The sequence below is a fragment of the Leopardus geoffroyi genome, chromosome C3 (genome assembly GCF_018350155.1).
Source record: "Leopardus geoffroyi isolate Oge1 chromosome C3, O.geoffroyi_Oge1_pat1.0, whole genome shotgun sequence".
In the NCBI taxonomy this organism is placed as follows: Eukaryota; Metazoa; Chordata; class Mammalia; order Carnivora; family Felidae; genus Leopardus; species Leopardus geoffroyi.
This window is the reverse complement of record NC_059338.1, coordinates 36523272-36536024: the sequence shown is the minus strand read 5'-3', so window position 1 is coordinate 36536024 and position 12753 is coordinate 36523272. Positions and strand designations below refer to the sequence as shown.

Below are 12753 nucleotides of genomic sequence, written 5' to 3'. Positions count from 1 at the left end.
TAGAAGACTATAATAATACAGATGGGAAACTATTAAATGTAGCTCAAAATAATATATGAAATTTGTCAAGATACTGAAGTACAATCTCATGGTGCGAACAAATAAACATAGTAATATGCTCCCAACTGTGTCATCTTTAACAAATTTAGATATCCCATTCCAAATCACCACTATAATTGCTATTGTTTAAAGTGCTGCTGACACCTTGTGGAAAATTAGCAAAATATATACATTTTGGCTTAATTGATTTTTTAATATTTTAATGTCTATTTTTGAGAGAGAGAGAGAGAGAGAGAGAGACAGAGAGAGAGACAGAGAGTGAGCAGGGGAGGGGGAAAGAGAGAGGGAGACACAGAATCCAAAGCAGGCTCCAGGCTCTGAGTTGTCAGCACAGAGCCCAGTGCAGGGCTGGAACCCATGGACCATGAGATCCATGACCTGAGCTGAAGTCGGTTGCTTAACCGACTGAGCCACCTAGGCGCCCTGATTTTGGCTTAATTTAAATCCTCAATAATTATTTCCCTGATTCTTTCACTGAATTAACAGCAACTTGATCTTTATTTCCCTACATTAGAATAGCATTTGTACTTTGACTAGTTGCAACATACTAAATTTATACTTTTCATGCTAGAAATCTTGGGCATCTTCTCTCTTTTAATCTCACATATACAACCAGACACATCTTGGTGATTTTCCCTCCAGAAATCACCCCAAAATTGGCTCACCCTTACTATGAAGACTCCTCTAATAGAGTCTTATTACCTAGTAGTGTAAAGCGTACTTGACAAGAAATCAAAGAGGTAAGAGCAATGCTACCTGTTATTAGACCTAAAACATTCAGTAAATTACCTATTGAGATCTAATTTTTTCTCATTGTAAAATATTCTTTTTCATGTCCTGTCCAGCTATAAGATTACATGAGCTAACATATAAGTGCTTTGAAAATAAATCACTATAAGATAACTTCATTTCTATAATGCAACAACATCTTAGTTAGCTTTTCTATGATCTATGTACTCTGCCATGGATGTATGGAGTTGGAAATGGAGGATGGGAAGAATGGGAAGAGAGCAGGCACAGAAAAAATCTTCTATGCTCAGGTCAAGCTCCATGTCCACTCAATCTGTTATTTACTTTTGATTCTTTGAACTTTGGCCTTACAGCTCTCCTCTATAATGTTCTTAGGTCTTACTTAATTGGATGACCATTTTGAGTCAGCTTACCAGACTCTATCTCCATGCCAGAGGAAAGACATCAGACACCGGTAAACCAGATTTCTATAAAACTGGCTTTGAGGGACACCTGGGTGGCTCAGTCAGTTAAGCATCTGACTTTGGCTCAGGTCATGATCTCACAGTTCATGAGTTCAAGTCCTGCTTCAGGTGAGTTTGAGCCCTGCTTTGGGTAAGCATGAGCCCTGCTGTGGGTGATCCCCACTTCTCTCTCTCTCCCCTCTGTCCCTCAAAGGATTCTCGTTCTCTCTCTCTCTGTCCCTTGTTCACTTGTGCCCTCTCTCTCTCAAAAGGAAAAAATTGGCTTTGATGATGATGTACCTCTTCTCAAATACAGTTAAGGGCAGAATGGTGAAGTAAGGACCTCTGAAAATCTGCTCCTTCATAAAAGTGACAAGCATACTGGCAAAAATTGTCAAATCAACTTTTTCAGAACTTCTGGTTAACTAAAGGCCTATAATAATCCAAGGAGTGTTTGTGTAAGAAAAATGACTGAATACCAGTGAGAACATCAAGCTTTGTGGAATTTTTAGTGTACCCTATTCCCATCCTCCACTCCCCAGTACCATGGTAGTCTTAAAAACTGATAGTCACACATCCCTATGGTAGCTGTTAAAATTATCAGCCTAGCAGACAGTGGAGTGATAAAGAAAAGGTTTGGCGCTTCCCCAAAGCCCGGTTCCCAGAGAACTATCATTACTTGACTTGTCTGACTGGTCCCTGAAAAGCTTCATTCTCAAGCTTTGTTTTGATTTGAACTTACTCAGAGCTTGATATTTATGTACAGTTCAGCTGTATCCTAAGGAAATTTGTTGGAAACAATTAGTGGCAACTGCTTAACATCACAGCTACCTGAGAAAGCAGTACTAGTTGGGGCTAACAAGAGGTTGATGAAAAACACTGAAAGGAACATCTTGGGAATGAGAAGTTCATGGGAGCTTTGATGAACTCCAAAACATTCCTAGAAATCAAAAGTCCACGCACATGTGTAAGGCTATGCATGCCCCAGAAAGACCTGGGAAGGTCCTACATTCACCGCTAGCTGACTCTGAAGCTTGGTGCATGCACAAAGTGAAGGCTAAGGCACAACTATAAACTTGCTGGAGCACTGAAGGCATGCCTAACACAAAAATGCTGGGAGATGTTATACAGCCACTTAAGGAAATCTTGGGAAGGGCTGGGAGATTTATACAAGGTATTTAAGGAAATCGTGGTCCAATAACTGGCTGACAGCTAATCTAACTGAACAGACTCCAATGGTTGGACATGACAAATAATACAGATCTTACAGAATTAATCCAGGAAAATCACCAAACAAAGAGCAAAAACAGCAAAAACAGCAACAACAAGGATTTCCAGAATTGGAACAATATAGTATTTTTAAATGTCCACTTTTTCAACAAAAAAATTATAAACCATAAAAAAAAAACAGGAAAGTATGGCTCATACAAAGAAGAGAAACTTTCCCAAGTGATCTCAGATAATGACTTAATAGATAAGCTTTTAAATCAGATCAGTTCTTTTAAATAGGTTCAAAGAACTAAAGGAAACCATGTCTAAAGAAGTATGAAAACAATGTCTCACTAGAGAATATCTATAGAGACAGAAATTATTTTTAAAAATCGATATTCTTGAGTTGAAAAGTATAAAAACTGAGATGAAAAATTCAATAGAGGAATCAACAGTAGATCTGAATTGACAGAAGAAAGAATTAGTGAATTTGAAAAGAACTCATCTGAAATTATGCAGTATGAGCAGAAAGAAAAAATGATCAAGAAAAAGAAAAGAGCCTCAAAGATCTGGTGGAAGACAGCCTCAAAGATCTGTAAGACACCATCAAGCATTCCAATGTATGCATAACAGGAATCCCAGAAGGAGAGGAGACAGAAAAGTATAGAAAACATCTGAAAAAATAATGACTGGAAACTTTCCAAATTTGATGAAAAACATTTAGTATGCCACATCCAAGAAGCTCAAAAAATTACAAGTAGGATAAATTAAAAGATATCCAGTCTAGCCATATATAGTCAAACTGTAGAAAGTGAAATACAAAGAGAGAATCTTGAAAGTAGTGAGAAAAGCAAGTCATTTCATACAAGGTATCCTCAATAAGATTATAGCTGACTTATCAAAAATCATGAAGCCAAGAGGAAATGGATGACATAACCGAAGGGATGAATTCAACATCCGGCAAAACTGCCCTTCAAAAATGATGCAGAAAGTTTTGTTTCCCAGAGAAACAAAACCTGAGATAATTCGTCACTAGTAGACCTGCCTTACAAGAAGTATTAACATTAAGTCCTTTAGGGTGAAATAAAGGGACACTAAGTAATGACTCAAACCACAGAAAGAAACAAAGAGAATCAGTAAAGGTAACTATATAGGTAAATATAGAAGACAGTATAAATGTATTTTAGTTTGTAAAGTTGTGGTGTAGGGTGAATAATGCCCCCCTCAAAAGGTTCTAACCTCTAGAACCTATAAATATTACCTTATATGACAAAAGAGACTTTAGTTGGGGTCAAGTTCAGGAGCTTGAAGTGAGGATATTATCCTGGATTATCTGAATGGACCCAATGTAATCACAGGGTCCTTATAAGAGGGAGGCAGGAGAGTAGGAGGCAGAGAGAGAGGGGAAAATGTGAAGATGCTATGCTGCTGGCTTTGAAAATGAAGGAAGAAACCCATGAAGAAATGAAGATGGCCGCTAAAAGCTATAAAAGGGAGTGAATGAATGAATGAATTAAGAAGGAAAGAAGGAAAGAAGGAAAGAAAGAAAGAAAGGAAGAAAGAAAGAAAGAAAAAGAAAGAAAGACCTTTCTTTAGTGCTCCCAGAAAAAACACAGCCCTTCTGATATATTTTGGACTTCTAACCTCTGGAACTGTAAGATAATAAATTTTTGTTCTTTTTAAGTTTGTGGTAATTTGTTACAGTAACAATAGTATATGTATATATAATATATATATATATGTATATGCATGTAATATATATATGTAATATAATAGTATTATAGTATCCTAACAGTATATGTATGTTTATATATAGTGTATATATATGTAATATAATAGTATTATAGTATACTAATAGTATATGTATGTGTGTGTATATATATATACTATATATAAAATATAATAGTATAGTATAGTAATAGTATATGTATATATACTATATATGTAATATAATACATAACTCTTTACTATTTAAAATACATGAAATAGGGGCGCCTGGGTGGCACAGTCGGTTAAGCGTCCGACTTCAGCCAGGTCACGATCTCGCGGTCCGTGAGTTCGAGCCCCGTGTCGGGCTCTGGGCTGGTGGCTCAGAGCCTGGAGCCTGTTTCCGATTCTGTGTCTCCCTCTCTCTCTGCCCCTCCCCTGTTCATGCTCTGTCTCTCTCTGTCCCAAAAATAAATAAACGTTGAAAAAAAAATTTTTAAATACATGAAATAAAGAATAAGTATAATCTTATTTAGATTAATACCAACTTAATTTCAATAGTATACAAAAACTTTAATAAATAGTTCCACTCCCTTTCTCCCTCCTTTATGCTATTATTGTTGCACAAATTATATCTTTATACATTACAAATTCATCAACAAATTTTATACTTAAGATTATTTTAAAATAAGATGTTAATTGTTATCCCCAAATATACCACTAAGAACTTAAAAAAACAGAGTCAAAGAAACAAGGCAATTAAAATGGTATATTAGAAAATAACTATTTAACATATAAGAAGGCAGTAATGGAGAAATAGAAAAAAAAAGGCATAAGACATATAGAACATAAATAGTAAAATGGCTGTTTTATTAATCAGCAATTATATTAAATAGTCCAATCAAAAGGGAGGGGTTGGCAGAATGGTTTTAAAACACATGACCCAATTACATGCTGTCTACAAGAATCACAAGTTAGATTCAAAGACACAAACTGAAAGTAAAATGCCTAAAGAAGATATACCATGCAAACAGAAACCAAAAGGGAGTTGGTATGCTTATACTAATGTCAGACAAATAGACTATAACATAAAAATTAATACTAGAGACACAAAAACATTTTATAATAAAAGAGTCAATCTATCAAGATCATATAATAATAGAAACATATACGCACCCAATAACAGAACCCCAAAATATATGAAGCAAAATCCAACAGAATTAAGAAGAAAAATAGACAATTCAGCAGTAGTGGTTGGATACTTCAATACCTCATTTTCAATAGTGGATAGAACTAGACAGAAAATCAATAAGGAAATAGAAGATCTGAACAATATAAAGCAACCGTATCCAAAAGATATGTATGGGACATTCTATCCAACAAGAGCAGAATACATATTCTTTTCAAGTGCACATGGAACATTTCTTTATGGAAAGGCCATATGTTAGACTAAAAACAAGTCTCAATAATGTAAACCCTAAAGTCATCCAAATTATGTTCTTGAACCAGAAAGAAATTAAATTAGAAATCATTAACATAAACAAACTGGAAATTTACAAATATGTACAAATTAAACAACACAATAATAAATAACCAATAGGTCAAAGATGAAATCACAAGAGAAATTAGAAAAAAAAATGGAATAAAACCAAAACATACCATATCAAATCCTATGGGATGACATGAAAGCTAGCTTAGAGGGAAATTTGTATCAGTAAATGTATATATTTAGAGAGAAGAAATGCCTCAAATTAAGAACCTAACTTTCTACCTTAAGAAACTAGAAAAGAGAACTAAACTCAGAGCAAGGAGAAGGAAGGGAATTATAAAGACTCACATAGAAAGACGAGAAAAATGATAGAGTAAATCAACAAAACCAAAAAGCTATTCTTTGAAGAGATCAACAAAATTGATAAACCTTTAGCCAGTAAGACCAAGAAAAAAGGGATAGCACTCCAATTACTAAAAATAGGTATAAAAGAGAGGTCATCGCTACTGAACTTCCGGAAGTAAAAAAGACTATGAGGGAATATTACCTACAATTAAACATGTTAGATAATCTAAATGAAATGGAAAAATTCCTAGAAAGACATGGACTACTAAAATTGACTCAAGAAGAAATAGAAAATATGAATATACCTATAACAAGTAAAGACTGAATCAGTAATCAAAAACTTCCCAAAGTAAATACCAGGCCTAGATGCCTTCACTGGTAAATTCTATCTGTTGTGGGTTGAAAGTGTCTCCTACAAAGACGTTCAAATCCTCATGCCTGTTACCTACAAATGTAAAATTATCAGGAAACAGGGCCCTCTTATTAAGATGTAAGTTAGCAAGTGGTCATACTACAATAATAGGTGGATCCCTAATCCAATATGACTGGTGTCCAATAAGAAGAGAAACAGAGACACAATGACACACAGGGAGAACACCACGTGAAGATGGGGGTAGAGACTGGAGTGATGCAATTACTTCAGGCCAAGGAATGCTAAGGAGGGCAGTCATCACCAGAAACCAGGAGAGGAGCATGGAACAAGTTCTCCCTTGGAGCCCTCAGAAGGAACTAACCCTGCCAACATCTTGAATTTGAACTTCTGGCCTCCAAAACTATGAGAATAAATTTCTGTTGTTTTATAGCACCAACCATAAACTTTGTTGTGGCAGGCCTAGTAAACTAATACACTGCCAAATATTTAAAAACTCTTCCAAATAATAGGAAAGGAGGTAATATTCCCCAGTTCATTCACAAGTAAAGAAAACTATAGATCTAGATATCTTATGATATCACAAAAATCTTCAATAAAATATTAGCAAATCGAATCTAGCAACATATATAAAGGATTATACATCATAACTAAGTGAGATTTGTTCTAGGAATGTAAAGTTGGCTTAACATACGAAAATCAGCCAATGTAAAACATCATAATAACAGAATAAAGGACAAAAACCACATGATCATCTCAACAAATGCAGAACAAGCATATGACAAAACCAAACACCTTTCATGATAAAAAACACTCAAACTAGGAATAGAATGGAATGTTCTCAACTTGATAAAGGGCATATATGAAAAACCTATAGCTAACTAACATCATACTTAGTGCCCAATGACTGAATACTTTCCTCCTAAAACACAAGAACAAGAAAAATGCTCTCACCACTTCCAATTCAACATTGTACTGGAGTATCTATCAAGACAATTAGTAAGAAAAATAAACAAAAGGCTGTTAAAAATAATTCTGACCCTGGGGCACCTGGGTGGCTCTGTTGGTTAAGCATCCGACTTCGGCTTAGGTCATGATCTCATGGTTTATGAGTTCAAGCCACACTTTGGGCTCTGTGCTGACAATGCAGAGCTTGCTATGGATACTGTCTCCCTCTCTCTCTCTCTGCCCCTCCCTGTCATGCCTTCTCTCTCTTAAAAACAAATACATAAACATTAAAAAAAATTATTCTGACACCTGTTAATACAGCAAGGAAGACTTTGCAAGTATACCTTGGAGATATTATGGGTTAGGTTCTAGACTACTGTAAAAAAGCTAATATTGCAATAAAGCAAGTCAAATGAATATTTGGCTTCACAATGCATATGAAAGTTATGTTTATCCATACTGTAGTCTATTAAGTGTGCAACAGCATTATTTCTAAGATAACAATGTACATACCTTGACTAAAAAATACTTTATTGCTAAAAAATACTAACCATCATCTGAGCTTTCAATGAGTGATACTCTTTTTGCAGGTGGAGGGTCTTGCTTTGATGTTGATGGCTGCTCAGTGATAAGGTCCTGGTCGCCAAAGGCTGGGGTGGCTCTGGCAATTTCTTAAAATACGACAATGAGGTTTGCAGCATCCACTGACTCTTCCTTTCACGAATGACATCTCTGTAGCATGTGATGCTGTTTGACAGTATTTTACCCGCAGCAGAACTTCTTTCAAAACTGGATTTTAGTCTTCTGAAACTCTGTTGCTGTTTTATCAACTACATTTATATAATATTCTAAATCCTTGGCTGTCATTTCAACAATCTTCACAATATCTTCACCAGGAGTAGATCCCAAGAAACCACTTTCTTTGCTCATCCATAAGAAGCAACTCCTCAACCATTCACGTTTTATCACGAGATTGCAGCAATCCAGCCCCATCCTCAGGCTCTACTCCTAATTCTAGTTCTTTTGCTGTTTCCACCATATCTGCAGTGACTTTCTGTACTGAAGTCTTGAACCACTCAACGTCATCCATGAGGGTTGCAATCAACTGCTTCCAGATTCCTGTTAATGTTGATATTTTGACCTCTTCCCACGAATCACAAATGTTCTTAATGGCATCTAGAATGATGAATCCTTTCCAGGTTTTAAATTTACTTTGCCCAGATCCAACAGAGGAATTAGTCTCCATGACAGCCATAGCCTTATGAAATGTATTTCTGAAATAATAAGGCCTGAAGTCAAAATTACTCCTTGATCCATGGGGTCCAGAATGGATGCCGTTAGCAGGCATTAAAACAAGATTAATATCCTTGTATATCTCCATCAGAGCTCTAGAGTAACCTGGTACCATTGTGAACAAACAGTAATATTCTGAAAGGAATCTTTTTTTCCTAAGCAGTAGGTCTCAACAGTGGGCTTAAGATATTCAGTAAACCATGTTATAAACAGATGTGCTGTCATCCAGGCTTTGTTACTCCATTTACACACCACAGGCAGAGTAGATTTAGCATATTTCTTAAGGACCCTAGGGTTTTCAGAATGGTGAATGAGCAGTGGCTTCAGCTGCATTAGCCCCTAACAGAGTCAGCCTGTCCTTTCCCAGTACATTAAAAAATCTGATGCAGTGTGGCTACCTTCACGAATTATCTGAGCTAGATCTGGAGAACTTGCTGCAGCTTCTACATCAGCACGTGCTGCTACAGTTTTCTGTTATAGAGGCAGCTTCTTTCCCTAAAACTCAAGAATCAATCTCTGCGAGCTTCAAACTTCTGCAGCTTCTTCACCTTTCTCCGCCTTCATAAATTTGAAGGGAGAAAGGGCTTAGCTGGAGAGTAAGCTCTGGCTGAAGGGAATGTTGTGGCTGGCTGGATCTTCTATACGGACCACTCAAACTTTCTCCATATCAGCAATAAGACCGTTTCACTTTCTTACCATTCATTCGTGCATTCAGTGGAATAGCGCTTTTAATTTCAAGAACTTTTGCTTTGAATTCGCAGCTTGGCTTTTTGGTGCAAGAGGCCTACCTCTCAGCCTATCTCACCTTTCAACATACCTTCCTCACTGAGCTTAATCATTTCTAGCTTTTGATTTAAAATGAGAGATGTACACCTCCTCCTTTCACTTGAACACTGAAAGGCCACTGTAGAGTTATTAACTGACCTAATTTCAATATTGTTGTGTCTCAGGGAATAGGGAGGCTGAGGAGAAGGAGAAAGATGAGGGAACAGCTGGTTGATGGAGCAGTCAGAACACACACAACACTTATCAGTTAAGTTTGCAGTCTTCTATGGGTGTGGTTTGTGGTACTCTGTAACAATTACAGTAGTAATATCAAAGGTCGCTGGTCACAGATCATCATAACAAATACAGTAATAATGAAAAACTTTGAAATATTGTGAGAATTACTAAAATGTGACATAGAGACATGAAGTGAGCAAATGCTGTTGAAAAAATGGGAGCCAATGGACTTGCTCGATGCAGGGCTGCCACAAACCTTCAATTTGTAAGAAACACAGCATCTGGAATGTTGTGCAGATGCAATAAAAGTGCAGTGCAATAAAATGAAATATACCTGTATTCAGGACTATCGAAATAGGTGTCAAGACTATCACAACTAGAGAGAAAGTTTAGGCTCAACTCCAAATACAGCAGAGATAAGTGGGGATATAGAGCCAATGAGTAGAGTGAGGGGGTCAGTGAATGAAAATTTCCAAAAAGAGAAACCAAGGATGTAAAATTCTTACTAAACTGACTTAACAGCATTTCTACTGACAGGTCAAGGACTATTACATCAAGGTGGGGATGAGAAACTTGATCAGATATGAAAAGTGGGGGATTCGCACTATACTGACTTAGCAGGACTCTGCTAAGACTGGATTGTGCTGGGCTGGTCAAAGACAGGACCACCGTCAGGTTTGAGGTCTAGTCAAAAAGAGGGCTCAGGGGATCCTGACTAAACTTTGTTCAAGAAGAGTTTTTGTCAAGGCATTCAGATTGTGGGGGGGAGGGGGGGAGAAGGAAAATTTTCTCTATTCATAGATGACATGGTCTTGCATATAGTAAATCCTAACATAACTCAAAAAAACAAACAAAAAACCCTATTAGAACTAATGAAAGCATTAGTCAAGGTTGCAGGATGTGATCAATATACAAAAACAATTGTATTTTTATACATTAGCAATGAACAATCTGAAAACAAAACTAAGAAACAATTCCATTCGCCAATAGCGTCAATGAGAATAAAATTCTTAGAATAAATTTAACAAAAGAAGTGTAAGATTTATACAGGGAAACAAAACATTTTTTGAAAGAAATTAAAGACAACCCAAATACATGAAAAGTCATTTCCTGTTAATAGACTGGATTAATTATTATTAATATTTTTTACTGTTTTTAAAATCATGAATTTCATCTTTTATTTACTTATCTTTAAAGTAATCTCTATGCCTAACATGGGGCTCAAACTCACAACCTCGAGATCAAGAGTCCCATGCTCTACCCGCCGAGCCAGCCAGGCACTGCTGGAAGGCTTATTAACATTACAACATGGTAATACTTCCCAGAGCAATCAACAGACTCAGTACAATCCCTATCAAAATTCCAATGGCAGTTTTGGCAGAAACGGAGAAGCCAATTCTAAAGTTCCTGTGTAGCAAGGGGCTCACAGCTAAATCAATCTTGAAAAAGGTGAGCAAAGTTGGAAAGACTCACATTTCCAAGTTTAAACTTAGTACAAAGCTACAGCAATCAAGACAGTGTGGTACTGGCATAGGGTAGATATATAGATCAATAGAATATAAATGAGAGTTCAGAAATAAAACTTGACTTTTGTGGTAAACTTTTTTTGATGAGTGCCAACCCAATTAAATGGAAAAAGAGGAATCTCTTCAACGAATGGTGTTGGGACAACTGGATATCTCATATACAAAAGAATTAACCTTAACTCCTACCTTACACCACATAAAATAATTAACTAAAAATGGATCACAGACCAAAATTTAGAAGGTAAAACTATAAAATCCTTAGAAGAAACACAGGAGTAAATCTTTGTGACCTTGGATTATGCAATGGTTTCACAGATATGACACTAAAAGCACATACAACAAAAGGACAAATAAATAGGACCTTCTCAAAATTAAAAATTTTGTCCTTCATAGGACATCATCAAGAAAGTAAAAGGACAACACACAGAATGGGAGAAATATTTTCAAATCACTTATCTGATGAAGGACTTGTTTCCCAAGATATCAACAATAAAGAGACAAGCCAATTCAAAAACGGACAAAGGATTTTAATAGAAATTTATCTAAAGAAGATATACAAATGGCCAATAACCACATGAAAAGATGCTCAACATCATCAGTTACTAGGGAGATAAAAACCAAAACCACAATGAGACTGCTTTACACCCACTAGGATGGCTAATATATATATTGGTCTCTTTCTGTCTCTCTCTCTATATGTATACACACACACACACACACACACACACACACAGACAATAAGAAGTGTTGGAGAGGATGTGGAGAAACTGGAACTCTTACTCATTATTGGTGGCATAGTAAAACAGTGTAGCTGCTATGAAAAACTGGCAGTTTCTAAAAATGTTAAGCATAGAGTTGCCACATAGCAATTACGCCACTAGGTGTATACACAAGAAAAATGAAAACGTATGTCCATACAACAACTTGTACACAGATCTTCATAATGCCATTATTCATAATAGTCAAGAATACAAACAGTCCATATGTCTATCAGTTGATGAATGCATAAAAAATGCTGTATATTCATAAAATGGAATATTATTAACCCTAAAAAAGCATGAAGTGTGGATACATGCTGAAACGTGCATGAACCTTGAAAACATCACCTTAAGAGAAAGAAGCCAGACACAAAAGAGCGTATATGGTATGATTCCATTCATATAAAATGTCCAGAAGAGGAAAAACCATAAAGACAGAAGGCAGATTAGTGGTTACCAGGGGCTGTGATGGGTCAATGGGTATAGGGTTTTCTTTTTGGATGCTAGAAATAGTTTGGAATTAGTGGTGATGTTGCACATCTCTGTGAATATTCTTAACACACGATTTGTATATTTTAAAAGGGTGAATTTCATGGCATATGAAGTATATCTCAATATAGTTGTTATGAAAAATTATTTAAGGGCTCCATATATCAGAATGATACAATTTTAGAAATAACCTCAAAGAAATTTAATCCAGTGGTTTTCAAAAAACTTACTAACAGTACTCTTTGAAAAAAATAAAATCTTATTCCAAGTTCAAACACATGAAATAGATAGATGTAGCGTTCTACTGGAATGCATTTATTTATTTATTTATTTATTTATTTATTTATTTATTTATTATGTTTAT

General features: G+C 35.9%; 1 protein-coding gene across 5 annotated transcripts in view; it reads right to left on the bottom strand.

The window, feature by feature from the left end:
• The window catches only part of SYT14 (synaptotagmin 14), a 219405-nt gene that overhangs the window by 32302 nt on the left and 174350 nt on the right, over positions 1-12753 (bottom strand). The window lies entirely within an intron of this gene.